Source organism: Hyaena hyaena, unplaced genomic scaffold, assembly GCF_003009895.1.
Source record: "Hyaena hyaena isolate Hyena2069 unplaced genomic scaffold, ASM300989v1 scaffold_131, whole genome shotgun sequence".
NCBI lineage: Eukaryota > Metazoa > Chordata > Mammalia > Carnivora > Hyaenidae > Hyaena > Hyaena hyaena.
The window spans coordinates 3,200,970-3,215,836 of record NW_024080761.1 but is presented as its reverse complement, the minus strand read 5'-3'; the positions used below and the strand labels follow the sequence as shown (position 1 = coordinate 3,215,836).

The 14,867-nt window shown below is 54.7% G+C and overlaps 1 long non-coding RNA gene across 1 annotated transcript in view; it reads left to right on the top strand.

Annotated features, from left to right (window-relative positions):
* The window catches only part of LOC120235472, a 32,668-nt gene extending 20,944 nt beyond the window's left edge, over positions 1-11,724 (top strand). The window contains exon 3 of the long non-coding RNA XR_005529422.1: positions 10,565-11,724. This is a non-coding gene — a long non-coding RNA (uncharacterized LOC120235472). The remainder of the gene's footprint in view (positions 1-10,564) is intronic.
* Positions 11,725-14,867: the final 3,143 nt, after the last annotated feature.

The window sequence follows — 14,867 nt, the reverse complement described above, 5'->3', positions numbered from 1 at the left end:
TTCTTCTTTGCTCTTCTACTTCCCTCCGACGGTCATGGGGGTCAGAGAGGGCACAGGAGCCCTGCTGTGAAGGGTGACCTGCTCTCCCTGTATCCGATAGAATCACCCCCAGAGGGCTGCAGCTGTGGTGTCAACTAGGAGGTCACAGGGAAGAGAGGTGGGCACCAGGCCACACCTGCCCAGGGCTGGGGATTTCAAATACTAATGACTGACATTTTCTGGGGCTGTTCCGAGCAGCAGACATTGCATTCAGTAGCTCACCTGGGTCATCTCTCTTGATCCCCTCAGTGACCCTGTGAGGAGGAAGCATTACCATCCTCAGGCTTGCAGACGAGGAAACCGAAGCATGGAGCAATTAGCTACCTCGTTCAAGGTCACACAACCCCCAAAAGGTGGGGCTGGGGCTTGGACCTCCTCTGGAGCCCATGCTCTTAGCCACTGAGCCACCTCCTGCCTTGAGTGGACGCAGGGCCAGCACGAGCACTTTGGGGTCTTTTTGTCCACTATACAGGAATCTCTGGGGACCACAGATCCTCGGTTCTGATCCTCTTTTCTAGACTCGTGTACTGAGACCAGAAAGGAAGGCCTTCTCTCAATCTCTGTCTCTGTCTCTCACCCCCCAGGGCATACGGGGCAAAGCAGGACCCAGCTACAGCAGGTGCTGCAACAGCAGGGTCACGGGGTAGCCCTCAAAGCCCCTGTGAGTCTCAGAATCTGTGAGTCTAAAAGTCATCTTGGGGTCTCGTCCACAACAGCCAACCTCTCAGCTCGGTCGAGCTCATCGCCCAACTCGGGGGTCTTGGGAGTAGGCGACAGAAAGCACCTCAGAGGCTCTGAATGATGCCCACCTCCAGCCCAGACACTGGGCACCAGCAGGCTCCTCCCCAACGCCTGGGCCCTTATCAGGAAAGCAATTTGGGTTGGGGGGGAGGGGGAAGTCCGAGGCCCCAGGCTCTGGCAAGGTGGGAAGGAGAGATAGGGAAGTGGGGAGGGGGCCCTGGGGCCCTGCTGAGAGGGCATGAGGATGGAAGGGATGCCCAGAGCCAGCACTGTCCTTGCTGGCCTGGCCTCTTGACATGGTTCCAGAGCCGCCTTCCCTCCTTGCCAGGCAAGACGCCCGCACCTTTAATTAGCAAGCAGCAGCCTCTCCCCGATTCATCTCAGTCACTGTTTAATTAGCCGCGCACAAGGCACCCCTACCCCCCCAGCTCTGGGTTGAGCAGCCTGCCTCTCTCACAGAGGCTGCCACCACCTCATGGTGTCCCCTGTCACACACACCCCCCTCCCCGTACTTATTCTGCTCCCCAGAAGGGGGGATGGGGCGGGCACGCCTGGCTGAAACCTCAAGGAGATTCTGGGCACTGACGCTTGTATTCAAAGCATCCAGCAAACATTATTAGGGCTTCGAGTCTGCGCCAGGCTGGCGCTGGGCGGAACCCAGGCTGGATGGGGGCGGCCGGCCTCGGTCCCGTCCAGCTGCTCCAGAACGGCTTTTCCCTTTGGGAGGTGCCGGGCCACCTCTCCAGCTGGTCCCAGGGTGTTGGGAAAAGCCTAATCATCCTTCCTGTTGATCCACCTCCCCATCCCCCCTCCAGAAAGGAACGGCCATTTCTTCCTTCACTGCCCCCAGGCCCCGGAGCCCAGCAAGCCCCTCCAGAAGGCTGCATCCCCTGGAACAGAGAGGGCCCTTCCTCCAGCCCTGCCTCTGCATGGGTCAGGTCCCAGAGGCCCAGGCTGGGGCTATGCGCAAAGGGAGGCGGTGAGGGGTCTCAGCCCAGCTCTGGGGCGTTGGGGACCCAGGAGAGAGCCCACAGCGTGTGGCTGAGCCAGCTGCCTTGTCTCCTGAAGCAGGGTGGGGCTGGTGGCCCTGGCAGCCGTGCCCCACACCCTTCCGGGCGGGGCCAGAGGTGCCACCGCCTCAGGGCAGCAGCTGGAGGCTGGAGGCTCAGCTCCCACCCCGCCCTGCACCCCAGAGTCCATCCTGTGGCTTCAGGCACATCAGCCGCACTGGGGCCTCAGTCCTGCCCACAGACGGGTGCTGGGCCCCTGCTCCAATGTGCTCTAAGGACACGGAAGGACCAGCACTATATCTGGTACTGACCACCCGTGTGGCCTTGGTCAGCCACCAAACTGCCATGCCTCAGTTTCCCCATAGTGTCTACCTCATGGGCTGTCCTGAGGGTTAAATGATTTACAATGTTTAATGCACTCAGAATGAAGGAATCATTGGCTGTTTTTGCCATTATTTCCCCTCCTTTTGCCGATCAATATTTATTGCCAGGTATGAGGGACTCGGTGGTGAGAAATATGGCAATCTCCCTGCCTTCCAGAGTTTTCCTTCCGGTGGGGGAGCCTGATGAAAACAAGTAAATACAGGAAAAGTACAATTTCATCCAAGCAAAGTCTATGGCCTCAGTTAATAGTAACATGCCAGCGTTAATGCCTTGGTTCTGATGTACCATGGTCAGGTTAGGTGACGTGGCTTTGCAGCTTTTCTGTGGATCTAAAATTATTTCTCCCTCAAAAGAGTTTATTTAAAAGATACAATTTCAGGTAGAGGTAAATACGATGAAGAAAATAAACAGGGCTAAGATAGGAGAGAGCATGGGGGCCGCTGTAGACAGGGTCGGGTCCAGGAGGGCCTCTGTGAAGAGGTGGCGCTTGGGAGAAGCTAAGTGATGGGAAGGAGCTAACCTCAGGAGGTGAGGGAAGGGCCTGCCCCCAGCGGACCGGCAAGTGCAAAGGCCCGGAGACAGCCAGCCTTGGGAGTTGTGCAGTCCACCTGCAGGGTGGGAGAGGCTCGACGTGGGGAGATGAGTTCAGAGGAGGAAGCAGCTTCCCTTCAGCATCATTTTACCCTTTCAGAGGATGGGAAAGAAGGGGACTCGGCACGGACCTGTACCTAGCACTCTGGTACCTTTTTTTTTTTTTTTTTTAAAGTAAGCTCTATGCCTAAGACGGGCCTTGAACTCACAGCCCAGAGATCAAGAGATGCACGCTCCACCGACTGAGCCAGCCGGGCGCCCCTCTAGCCCCTTATTTTAGTCCTTACAGTGACCCCGTGGGGGGAATGTGGTCATCTCGCTTCTAGACGAGCTGGTGGGCAGGTGGGACTCGGCCCACGTCGCAGGCCTGTGGGTGGAAGGAGAGGCTGTTGGGGCTGTGCTGGGGTCCTGCTGGGACACTGGAGCGGGCTCAGAGGCAGGGCCTGGGCAAGGCCCGGGTGTGGCTTTGGAGGGCGGGCCAGGCCAGGCCGGGACTAGGGCACGGGGTGGGGGTGGGGGGGCTCTGGCCTGCATGAGACCCTGTGTCACAGCAGGAGCACCTGAGTACGGCACTTGTAATCCGCTCCGGTGACAGTAACCCCACACGTATGCGATACCAAATTCTGAAAGTACAAAACAACAGATCGGATGACACGTCGGGGGCCCCCACTGCCCACTGTTCCTCCCCAGAGATGCTGTCTGAGACCCGTCCCTCGTGGACCCTTCCAGAGCCGGGCTGGACCACAGCACCAGCGGCTGACCCCCGGCACCGCCTGCTGTGCAGCCATAGCCACAGGGCTGTCTTTTCCCAGCCTCATCCCGGCCCTGGCCCTCACGGTATCCGTGCAACGTCCGCGTGAACCGGGGCGCAGGCAGGTCAAGTAGCCCTCCCGCAGGTTTCAGACTCAGGGACTCTCTGACAGCATTGTGGAGGCAAGGAAAGTGAGGCACAGAGAGGCTGTGCAGCCAGCCCCAGGGCGCGCAGCAAGCGGGTTCAGGGGCTGGGACCTGAGCCGGGCGGTGGCACTTCACACCCCACCGCACCGCTGCTGCGCTGTCCTGGGAGAAACGCCCCCAACACTGGAGCCCTCCAGGCCCCGGGACTGAGGTCCACCGCTGCCTGGGTGCGTGGCCTCGGGCAGGTGGCTGTCTTCCCTGCCCTCTGGCCCCCTCCCAGGACGGAGAAGCTGGAGGGTGAGTGCAGGTGGTGGCCAGCTCAGGTGTGGGGCGGGCTCTGGGCACAGTGCTCCCCCCCCAGCACTTGGCATGATGGGCAGGAGGAAGGGCGTGGCCAGGTAGGAGCACAGGCAGGGCCTCCCTTCCCCGCAGCTGTGCAGACAGAGCAGGGGGCCAGCCCGAGAGAGGGATGGGTGGGACCTCCCCCCACTACCCCCCAACACACAGCCACGCGGCTGACCCAGGAATTCTGAGGAGTCAGGAGAGGGGAGGGGGTTTCCAAAGGTTTGCGTGAGGCAACCCCTCGCCCCACATGCTGAGTGCCAGGACCCTGCAGGGGGAGGGGTGGCTGGGGCAGGATGCAGGGGAGGAGGCCACAGGCAGAAGCGGGCACCCAGGTGCCACCTTAGGCTGGACTCCTGGGGGTCTCCACACCTGGCACTGTCACCTCAGGCTGGTGGGCTGGCCTCCAGCCTGGCAGGCTTAGAAAACTGATTTATCTCCCTGCTCTGCCCACCCCGGGATCATGAGAATGTTGGGGCCTAAAACAATCAGATTCTCCAGGACAAACCCAAATGCCAGTGTTTTCATCTATGATATGTGCCAGACCGTGAGGGGCCAGACAACATTAGGCCCCCATCCAGTTCCCTTCCTCACGCCCCAGGCCCTGAGGACCTGGGTTAGTAGTGAGAAGGGGCCCTGGGATGGAGCTGTGGAGCCAGGCTGCGTCAGAACAGCACCGCACAGTCGAGAGGGCTGGGACCGGGGAGGCAGAACCCCTTGTGGGGTTGACTCCCACCCCTGCTGTGTCCCTGGGCATGCCAACTCACCACCGCGAGCCTCATTTTCCCCATCTGCAAAACGGGGCTGTTGTCAGGACTGAGATCTCACCATAAAGCTAGAGCTTCTGACACCCAATGCACAATCTGTAGTAGGTGCTCAATAAATGTCACTCTCCTCCACTGACTAGCCAAATAATCTCGTTTTCCAAACCCTGCGGGGCCTAGAGACAAACTTTGGCACTAGTCCTGTATACACACAGCCGTCTGGGATCCGTACTTTGGTTGCCAAATGCTAGCACGGCTAGAACACTTACAAGGAGATGGAAGAGACGATTTGCAAGTGGCGCTGTCCCTGCAAACGGGGCCTGGTGGTCACAGGGCTTCCTCTGCAGGGGCTAGGACACTCCTGAGCCTGGGTCACCTCTCTCTTGCCCGAGGCTGGGCTTGCCCAACCCATAGAGATTTCTTTTTGGCAAGTCCTTTTTCTAGAAGGCTCCTGACAAGATGCCTTCTGTCCTGACTATGTCTGGGTGCGGCGTGTGCAGTGGAGGGTGGGAGGGAGTTGGGTCCCTTCTTGCTGGGCGTTCCTGAGGGTGCTCACCCTCCGATCCTCCCTGATCCGTGGAGCAGGGCGCCGCTCTCCTGTGGGCCAACATGACCGTGCTTGAAAGACTGGAAGGGGCTTCCAAGGGCGTTTTCAAGTCAGGGACGGTGAGTTTTAGAAAACGTTCTGTCTTTTCTGTGAGGCAGAAACTGAGCTAGAAATGACCTTGACCATCAGTGTTTTTCCAGGAAGATGCTAAATTGATATTGGGCTGCAGAGAACATTCGTGGTCAAGTAAATTTGGGAAACACCACCATGAACCTGCGACGGGCTTCCTCACTGCAGGTTTCTCAGGTCCTTCCTGAGCCATTTGCTAAGGGCAGCTGTCTACGTACCCGGCCGCCAGGCCTGTTTAATGGCCATGTTCTTTTCAGCGTCTTTTCTTTCTTTCTTTTAAGTTTATTTATTTATTTTGAGAGACAAAGAGAGAGAGCGTGGGCAGGTGAGGGGCAGAGAGAGAGGGAGACAGAATCCCAAGCAGGCTCCATGCTGCCAGCACAGAACCTGATGACATGGGGCTCAAACCCACGAACCGTGAGATCAGGACCTGAGTGGAAACCAAGAGTCAGCTGCTTAACTTACTGAGCCACCCAGGCACCCCTCAATCGTCTTTTCATCTCATGAGATTAGAGGGCTATGGAACTTACTTTGGGATATGCCGAAATTGTGGAAAATTTCCCCCTCGTCCATGTATGAAAGCTAGAGGACATGAGGGGGAGACGGGGGGCAAATAAGTTGAAAGGATTTGGAGGATGCTCTAACCTTTATTTTATTTTTTAAATGGTGTTTTTATATGTATGTATGTATTTATGAGAAAGAGTGAATGAGCAGAGGGGAGAGGCACAGGGAGAGAGAGAGAATCTTAAATAGGCTCCCGGCTCAGTGCAGAGCCCAATATGGGGCTCAATCCCATGACCCTGGGATCATGACCTGAGCTGAAATCAAAGAGCCAGATTCTCAACAGATTGAGCCACCCAGGTACCCCTCTAACCTTTATTTTATTTTTTAAAAAATGTTTATTTATTTATTATTTTGAGAGAGAAACAGACACAGAGAGAGAGAGAAAACAAGCAGGAGAGGGGCGGAGAGGGAGGGAGGGAGACAGAGGATCCAAAGCAGGCTCTGTGAGCTGTCAGCACAGAGCCCGATGTGGGGCTTGAACTCATGAACCATAAGATCATGACCTGAGCTGAAATCAAGAGCTAGAATCTCAAGCGAACAAGCCACCCAGGTGCCCCTCCAACCTTTGCTTTAAAGCCGAGGCTTTGGGACACCTGGCCAGCTCAGTCAGCGGAGCATGTGATGCTTGATTTCAGGGCCATGAGTTCGAGGCCCACACTGGGTGTAGAGATGACCTTAAAAATAAATTAGTTTTTAAGAAGCCGAGACTTTATTCCCTATTTTATGTGCACCCACTCATAGTCACCCTGGAGAATAAACACTGCTGTCGTCTTCATGTTTCAGGGTAAACAGAGGCACAGAGAGGCAGCCTTTCCCCAAGATTCACAGCTTGTAAGTGGGGTTTGAATTCAGGCTGCCTGATGAGGGGCAACGCATATAACCACCACACATCCCGCAGGTGGCTGATCTCTGGTGCTCTTGGGAGAGTCTGGCTTCCATTTCACAGGACGGCAGTCTTCCAGCTCTGCGTCTAGGGCCTGGGGACACCCAGTAGGTGAACCCTGCTGTCCACAGCTTGCCTACCGGCAGTCTGGCCCCACCAAGAGGCCCCGTTATGGCCTCATTTTATCCGCACCCCGGTTTTCTCCATTCTTACAGGAGAGGCTCAGAGGGGAGCCCAGACTCAGAGAGGGGAAGTAATTGTCCCCATCACACAGCCAGGAGATGGTGAGGCCAGGATTCAAACCCAGGCAGTTGGATTCCAGAGCTGGCTGTTCAGGATTCAGGTGCTTCTTGGTGACGAAGCGATGGCTTTCTGGGGCCAGGGCAGGGGCACAGCTTCAGGGCCACAGCCCGCCACAGCCCTTCCTCCTCTGACTGGCCATGGCCCCTACCGATGCCCTACAGTCCCCCCTCTGGACACATATGTTCCCCAGTTCCATGCTAATTTCGCCAGGCCTCCCTTCCCAGCCTTCCACAGGCCAACAGTCAGTAGTATAAACACAGGCAGATAGGTCACTGCCACCAAGAAGCAGTTGCCACGGAAGCTTCTCAGCCACCCAGGGCTTTATCTCCACCCCCTGGAGCAGGGCCTTGGCCATTTCCTCCTTCTGGGGTGCAGACTTTTTGTTCTGGGTGGTTTCTCTGCCCTTTGTTTTACCGATTCCTGGAGATGGACTTGTTTGTCGTCTGTGTCCACCCCCAGATGCTCATTGGACACCTGCCGTGGGCCTGGCCCAGCTGGGCTGGCTTCTGTAGCAGCTGTGCTGGCCCTCCCTTGCCCAGAGCAGACGCAGGACCCCAGGATGCTTCCGGATCTCCTGGGAGGCAGGGGTGCATGACTGCGTGAGCAGGATCTATTGCTTGATGGGAGAACACGACGTGGGTTCAAATCCTACTTTAGTAATTTGATAATAAAGACACAAATGACCCATTTTTTAAAAATGGGCAAAGGATCTGAGTAGACATTTCTCTCAGGAAGATACATAAAGAGCCAATAAGCACACAAAAGATGCTAAACACTATTAGCCGTCGGGGAAACGCAAATCAAAGCCACATGGAATATCGCGTCCTACACTTTAGGATGGCTCTAATCAGAAAGACAGGTAAAAACAAGCGTTGGCGAGGATGCAGAGAAAGTGTGACCCTTGTGTACCGCTGGTGGGAATGTAACATGGTGCAGATGTTCTGGAAAACATCCTCAGAAGATGAACCATAGCCTTACCCTGTGCCCCAGCAATTCCACTCCTAGGTGGATTCCCCAAGGGACTTGAAAACACATGTCCCCACACACAAATGACATAAATGTTAGTAGGAGCATTATTCATAATAGTCAGAAAAGTAGCAATAACCTGAACGTCTTTCAACCGATGAATTGAGAGATATAACATGGGATATTATTCAGCCATTAAAGGGAAGGAAGTACCGACACACGCATAGCACGGGTGGACCTTGAAGATGTGCTAAGTGAAGGAAGCCAGACACAGACACCACACATTGTATGAATCCCCTTCTATGAAAGGTCCAGAGGAGACACATCTGGAGAGAGACAAAAAGTGGTTGCTTCGGGCTGGGAGCAGAGGTTTGGGAAATGGGGAGTGACTGCTAATGAGTAGGGTTTTGTAGGGGGAATGATGACGATATTAGCAAATTGTGGGATTGGCTGCACAGCTTTGTGAATGCGCCAGAAACCATTGAATTGGGCTCTAGATGAGTGAATTGTGTGATATGTGAATTACATCTGCGTAAATCTGCTATACAAAGTTAGGAAATACAGGGGCACCTGAGTGGCTCAGTCGGTTAAGCATCAGACTTTGGCTCAGGTCATGATCTCACGGTTTGTGGGTTCGAGCCCCGCATTGGGCTCTGTGTTGACAGCTCAGAGCCTAGAGCCTGTTTTGGATTCTGTGACTCCCTCTCTCTCTGACCCTCCCCTGCTCACATTGTCTCTCTCTCTCAGAAATAAATAAAACATTAAAAAAAATTTTTTTAAGTTAGGAAATACAGATAAGCAAAAGAAAGAGAATGTTAAGATCCATAATCCTACCACCTAGAGACAGTCTCCGTTACATTTTTTTATTTTTCCCTGTTACATTTTATTTTAATTTAATTTAATTCTATTCTATTCTATTCTATTCTATTCTATTCTATTAATTTTAAGAGAGAGAGGAGAGGGAATCCCATTGTCAGTGTGGAGCTAGGCGTGGGGCTCGAACTCATGATCACAATCAAGACCTGAGCCAAAATCAAGAGTCTGATGCTCAACCAACCAAGCCACCCAAGTTCCCTTCCCCATTACAGTTCAATGATACCCTCCCCAATTAGATTCTATTGCCCTCTGTAGAGCTGCTTCATTTAATAATACATGGTGAACATGTCAATACACCTACCTAGACAGAAAAGCGAATCCTGCTCCCTCCACTCACTGGCTGTGGGCCTTGGGTAAGCCAACCTCAGCTCAGACACTTGGTCTCTCCATCTGTAAGGTGGGGTAGCCCAAGGACCCCCCCTTCCCTCCCCAGAGGAAGCAGTGAGGATGGAAGGAAGGAGGTGGCACACATCAGGCATGTGATGCAGACACGGGGCCCAAGGGAAACACTCTGAAGGTGAAGGTCCCATTTAGATTCCATCCGCGCCTGGCTCAGCCCTCCCGCCAGGCTCTGCTCCTTTCTGTGCTGTTCTGTATGTTTCCAACACATTGTGGTTTAAAGTGTCCATGGTTTAAAAGTAGGGAGGGGGGTCGGCGACTGACCCTCGAGGTTGTTGGGACCCTCAATGGAAAGAAACCACCCTTCTCAAGGGCATAGGCATAGTGCCTGGCATAGGCTCGTGTTGTCTCCTCACAATATTAGCAACCCCATATCACAGATGGAGAAACTGAGGCTCAGAGAGGTGCTGCCGCCCGCCCTTTGAAAACACTTGAGGGTGGAGCTAGGGGTCCTGTCCAGGTTTGCCAGCTTGAAAGTCAGTGTCCTTGCTGCTTTTCTGTCCTCCAAGGAAGGGACAACTTTGAAAAGGCTCCAATCCTGTCCGAATGAGGGATTGGGTTATTATCTCCCAGACCTGGAGAGGGGGCAGCCCCAGGGGGAAGTCACTGGTCCTAGACTTCAAACAGCAAAGATGTGCTCAAGCGTGCCGACTTGCCCTGAGCCCTCTGCTGGGCTGTGGGGACACGGTAGGGGCCTGGCTGCGGTGTCTGCTCAAATGCACCCTGGCCCCAGGGTGAGCCAGGGCCCCACCTCCTGGGTAGGGGTGAGGGGCACAGGCTCTGCAGCCAGACAGTTGGGGTTGGAACCCCCCGCCCCCGCCTCCGCTGGTGACGTGGGCAGTTACCCTGCGGTCTGAACTTGATTTTCCTGTAACAGGTGGGTGTTAGCATTGAATGCGTTAGAGAGCCTGCAGTCACTCCTCGTAGCTCCCAACATGGGATGGGCTTTCGTATCACCGGCGGCGTGAGTCAGGCGCACAGATGCAGGGGGCCCAGGGAGAGGGGAGAGGGAGGGGGCTGCCACCCATGCTGGCAGGTTGCACCCTCCTCTCCAGACCCAGCGGATGGGTGGCCAGCCCGTGTGGAGGCTTGGACACCAATGCTCACAGCTTCCCTACCTGTGTACTAGGAGAGAAGAGGAAGGGGACACTGCCACGAAGAAGTCTGCCCCCATCTCCCCAGCCAGGCTGGGATCTCCCCCCGTCCCGGGTAGTTGCTCTGCACCCCTTCAGCATGGACCCCAACCAGCCCGGCTTGGTCTCTGTACCCCACCCCTGCTTCCTGTCCATCTCCCCTTGGCCCCGCTCAGCACCAACTCCAGGACAGCCACCGACTGAGACCCATGCTGCCTTTGGAGTCCTGTGGACCCTTCTGTGAAGCCCAGCCCTGCCTCAGAGCAGCTCCGTGACCTCAGTAAGAGGCTCCACCTCTCTGAGCCTCCTTCCTTCCCTATAGTAGCAGGGTTAGCAGCTGGCCCCAAAGTCTGATTCTGACCCCCCTCGCCCACTTACTGCTGTGGCCCCCTGAAAAAGTAACTCAGCCTCCCTAGACTCAGTCTCCTCATCTGTAAAATGGGGACCGCAACTGCACCTCAGTGATTTGAGAATTCACTGAGAAAATACACAAACAATGCTCAGAGCAGTGAGTGGGACATAGCAAACGTTCCAGGTGTTTTGGCCACGGTTATTATGATCCTGGCCTCTTAGGACGGCTGCAGTGTGCAAGGTCCTGCCCCAGGGACCCCAGCCCCAAATGCCAGGTTGGCAGCCCCACATACAGCCTGGTCTCTGTCCCTCCCACCACCAGCCCGTTGGACTGGGCACTCTGCTTTGCATGCCTCCCCTCCACCCATCATGGACACGGTGTGTGCTGATGTCTGTTGAGCAAACGAAACAAAAGACGGAATGCATAAAAAGAAGGCCGAGCGGGTGAAATGCAGGGTCTGCTCGTTGGGTCACCATTCATTCATTTATTCAGCTACGACCTGCTGAGCACCTGCTGTTGGAGGCGCCGGAGATCCAGCAGCAAACACAACAGGGAAAACGGCTGCCAGGGTAGAGGGGACACTCTCCTAGGGGAGCCAGACCCCAAAGGAAATGAACAGTGACACAGAGAGAGTGCTGGTTCATGATAAATGCCAGAAAAACACGTCCAGCAGGGAGAGGGAGGGGGGTACTGGAGAGGCTGTCAGCCAGGGAGGCCCCGCAGAGAAGGGGCTATCTGAGCAAAGATTTAAAGGAGGTGGGGCCGGGCGCCTGGGCGGCTCCTACGATTAAGCTTCCAACTTAGGTTTATGGGTTCGAGCCCCATGTCAGGCTCTGTGCTGACAGCTAGGAGTCTGGAACCTGCTTCAGATTCTGTGTCTCCCTCCCTCTCTCTGCCCCTCCCCCACCCTCTCCCTCCCTGTCTCTCTCTCAAAAATAAACATTAAAATTAAAAAAATAAATAAAATAAAAAACAAAGGAGGTGGGGCTATTTGTTCGTTCATTCATTCACTCCTTCGTTCCTTCCTTCTTTCCTCCAGGCAGTCAGCCGGTGACAGCAAACCCCTCCTCGGGGCTGCTGTGCGGCCTTAGCGGGCCGGGTGGGGCGAGGCAGAAGCAGAACCTAGAGCGGCCAGTTGTGGGGTCCACCCTGGACTGAGGTGGCCTCGAGACACAGGACTTTGAGTGCCAACCCGGAAAGTCCCGGACAAACCAGGACAAGTGGCTGCCCTCACAGAGACTGCCCTCGATGCCAGGGGCCCAGGAAAGTTGGCAAAGGCCTCCACTTGCTTCCCTGAGGATGTGACCCTTGCGAGGGACCGGGAGGGGAGAGGCCTCGTGCCCTTGCCTAGTGAGCAAGGATGACAGAGGCCCCAAGTCACCAGTATCAGAGCCTGCAGGGGGGTGTGGGTACAGGGACAGCCTTGTCTTCTGGGGGTCGGCGTGCGATGGGACAGGGCTGCGTGACAGGGCCTTGGGAGTCTGTGCGGGGGTGGCCGCGTTGACTGTGGGCAGCAGGCCTCCAGGCAGGTGGGTACCTGCGTTTGCATTTTAGAAAGAGCCGTGCTTTGCTCTGCAAGTTTTCTCCCCGAGACAGAGGACAGAGAGAGAACAAGCCATGTCCTCTTCTCCTTCATTCCAGTGAGCGTTGAGCACCTTCCAAGTCCCCAGCTCTGGCCAAGATGTCTGCACTGGGTCAGCAAGACAGACAGAATTTCAAAGCTAATAGTGGAGACTCTAACTGAAGGGTATAGGGGTGTTTGTTGCATTATTTTCTGTAGGTTTAGACATGTTCAAAAAATGTCGTGGTGAAGAATAAATAAAAATAAGTCCTTGGCCCCATAGAGAGCACCTGGGGAGGGTATAGATGAGGCAGGGTCCTTTCCTCTAGCAGCCTAGGCTCTGATGCGGGGTCCGGGCACATAAACCCACCCTTCCATGGGGGGGGGGGGTGTGCTCTGTGTGTGTGAAGTCCTCAGAGCAAGGACCCTGAGGCAGGCCTGGGAGGCTGGGGGTGGGGAGGGAGTGGGGGGATTGCAGGATGGAGAGGGAAAGGGAAGGGCACTCAGATGGAGGAACAGCAGAGACAAAAGCTCAGAGACTTGAGGCACAGACTTGAGGCAACAGGTCGTCTGTGTGGCTCAGTGAGAGAGACTGGAAAGGGAAGTTGTGGCCTCACGGACCTTGTCTCCTTGACTCGGTCTCTGAAAATAAAAGTGAGACTGGCCCACTGTTGCGAAATCAGAGAACACAGGAAATTATTTTAAAAAAGGAAATACAACCCATAGGTTAGCCCATCACCAGAGATAACCACTGTGCAGTGTTCGATGCATTTCTTCCTAATATCTTTATATATCTATATATCCATATATCTCAACTTAGAATAATAAAATAGTTTGCATCTGCTGTTTCTGTCTTTTTTTAAAAATTAAAAAATTTTTTTAATGTTTTATTTATTTCTGAGAGAGAGAGAGGCAGTGTGAGCAGGGAGGGTCCGAGAGAGAGGGAGATACAGAATCCAAAGCAGGCTCCGGGCTCTGAGCTGTCAGCACAGAGCCCGTAGCGGGGCTTAAACCCACAAACCATGAGATCATGACCTGAGCCAAAGTCAGATGCTTAACCAACTGAGCCATCCAGGCGCCCCAAAGATTTTAAATTTTTTTAATTTTCATTTTTTTAATTTGAGAGAGAGCACACAAAGTGGGTGAGGGGCAGAGAGAGAGAGGGAATCCCAAGCAGGCTCCGGGCTCAGCACAGAGCCCAACGCGGGGCTCAATCCCACGACCCTGAGATCATGACCTGAGTCAAAACCAAGAGCCAGATACTCAACCGACTGAGCCACCCAGGTGCGCCTTAAGGACTTTAAGTACTCTCTATACCCAACCTGGGGTTCAAACGCACAACCCTGAGGTCAAGAGTCGTATGCTCTGCCAAAATCCAAGTGCCCCTGAATTTTGCTGTTTTTTACTTAACAACATTACGTCAGATGCATTTCCTAGCGCCGTTAAATAATCTCTGCTAACCTGATTTCTAAGCCATTCGGATGACTCTGGCCAGTGGTGGATTCTTGGCTAAAGTGGTGATTTCTCATGGCTGGGCACCGAGGCTGTTTGCACTTGTTTGCTGTAACGAAGAACACCATGGTAAACAGCGTCCACACATACATAATTCCATGTCCGCATCGCTGATTTTTTTTCTTCTGATCAGTTCCTAGACATGAGATTCTTGGAAACCCTGCTCAGCGCAGAGCCAGCTGGGTAACCAGGAGAGGGGGTGGGGCTCCCAAGGCCACATGTTCCCACCTGAGGACAGCCTGAGCCGCAGCTGTAAGGAACAACCTGCACTTTCTGAACGCCTCTTGGTCTCTCCTACCTCCAGGCCGGTTTGTCTGGGTGTTACAACGCTCCCCCCGCCCCAAGCTTTTCCCCCTTCTCTCTGTCTTGCTAACTCTTCCTCATCTTTCCAGACTCTAGCATAAGCTTCTCCAGGGAGCTTTCCCAGAGCCCGCAGGCTGGGAGCTCCCTGCCACCACTCCCTCTGCGGCTGTGCCCGGGCCACCTCCACCCAGTGCTTTCTCGCTGGGTTACAAGTGCTGTTTCTTTCTCTGGTTTTCCTTGTCCCCTGAGGACAAGGCCCAGGCTCGATTCATTTCTGAATTTCCAGTACCGGGGGGGTTGAGCTGGCTCATTTCAGTTTCAGTAAATGTTTGTTGAGCAAAGGAATGGAGAGTTGGACAAATGAATTGAACAAATGAAACAAAGTCCATGGGGGAGGCTGAAGCTCAGACATTGGACTTCAGACGAGCCTCCAGTCCAGGGAGACAGAGTGGGGTGCAGAGTGGGGCCCCTGAGCCGGGAGCAGGGGCAGGGAAGGGCAGACTCTTGAGAAAGGAAGCAGGGGCCTGGGAGTGCAGGGCAGCAAAGGAGGGAGTGAACTAGGGACTGATCT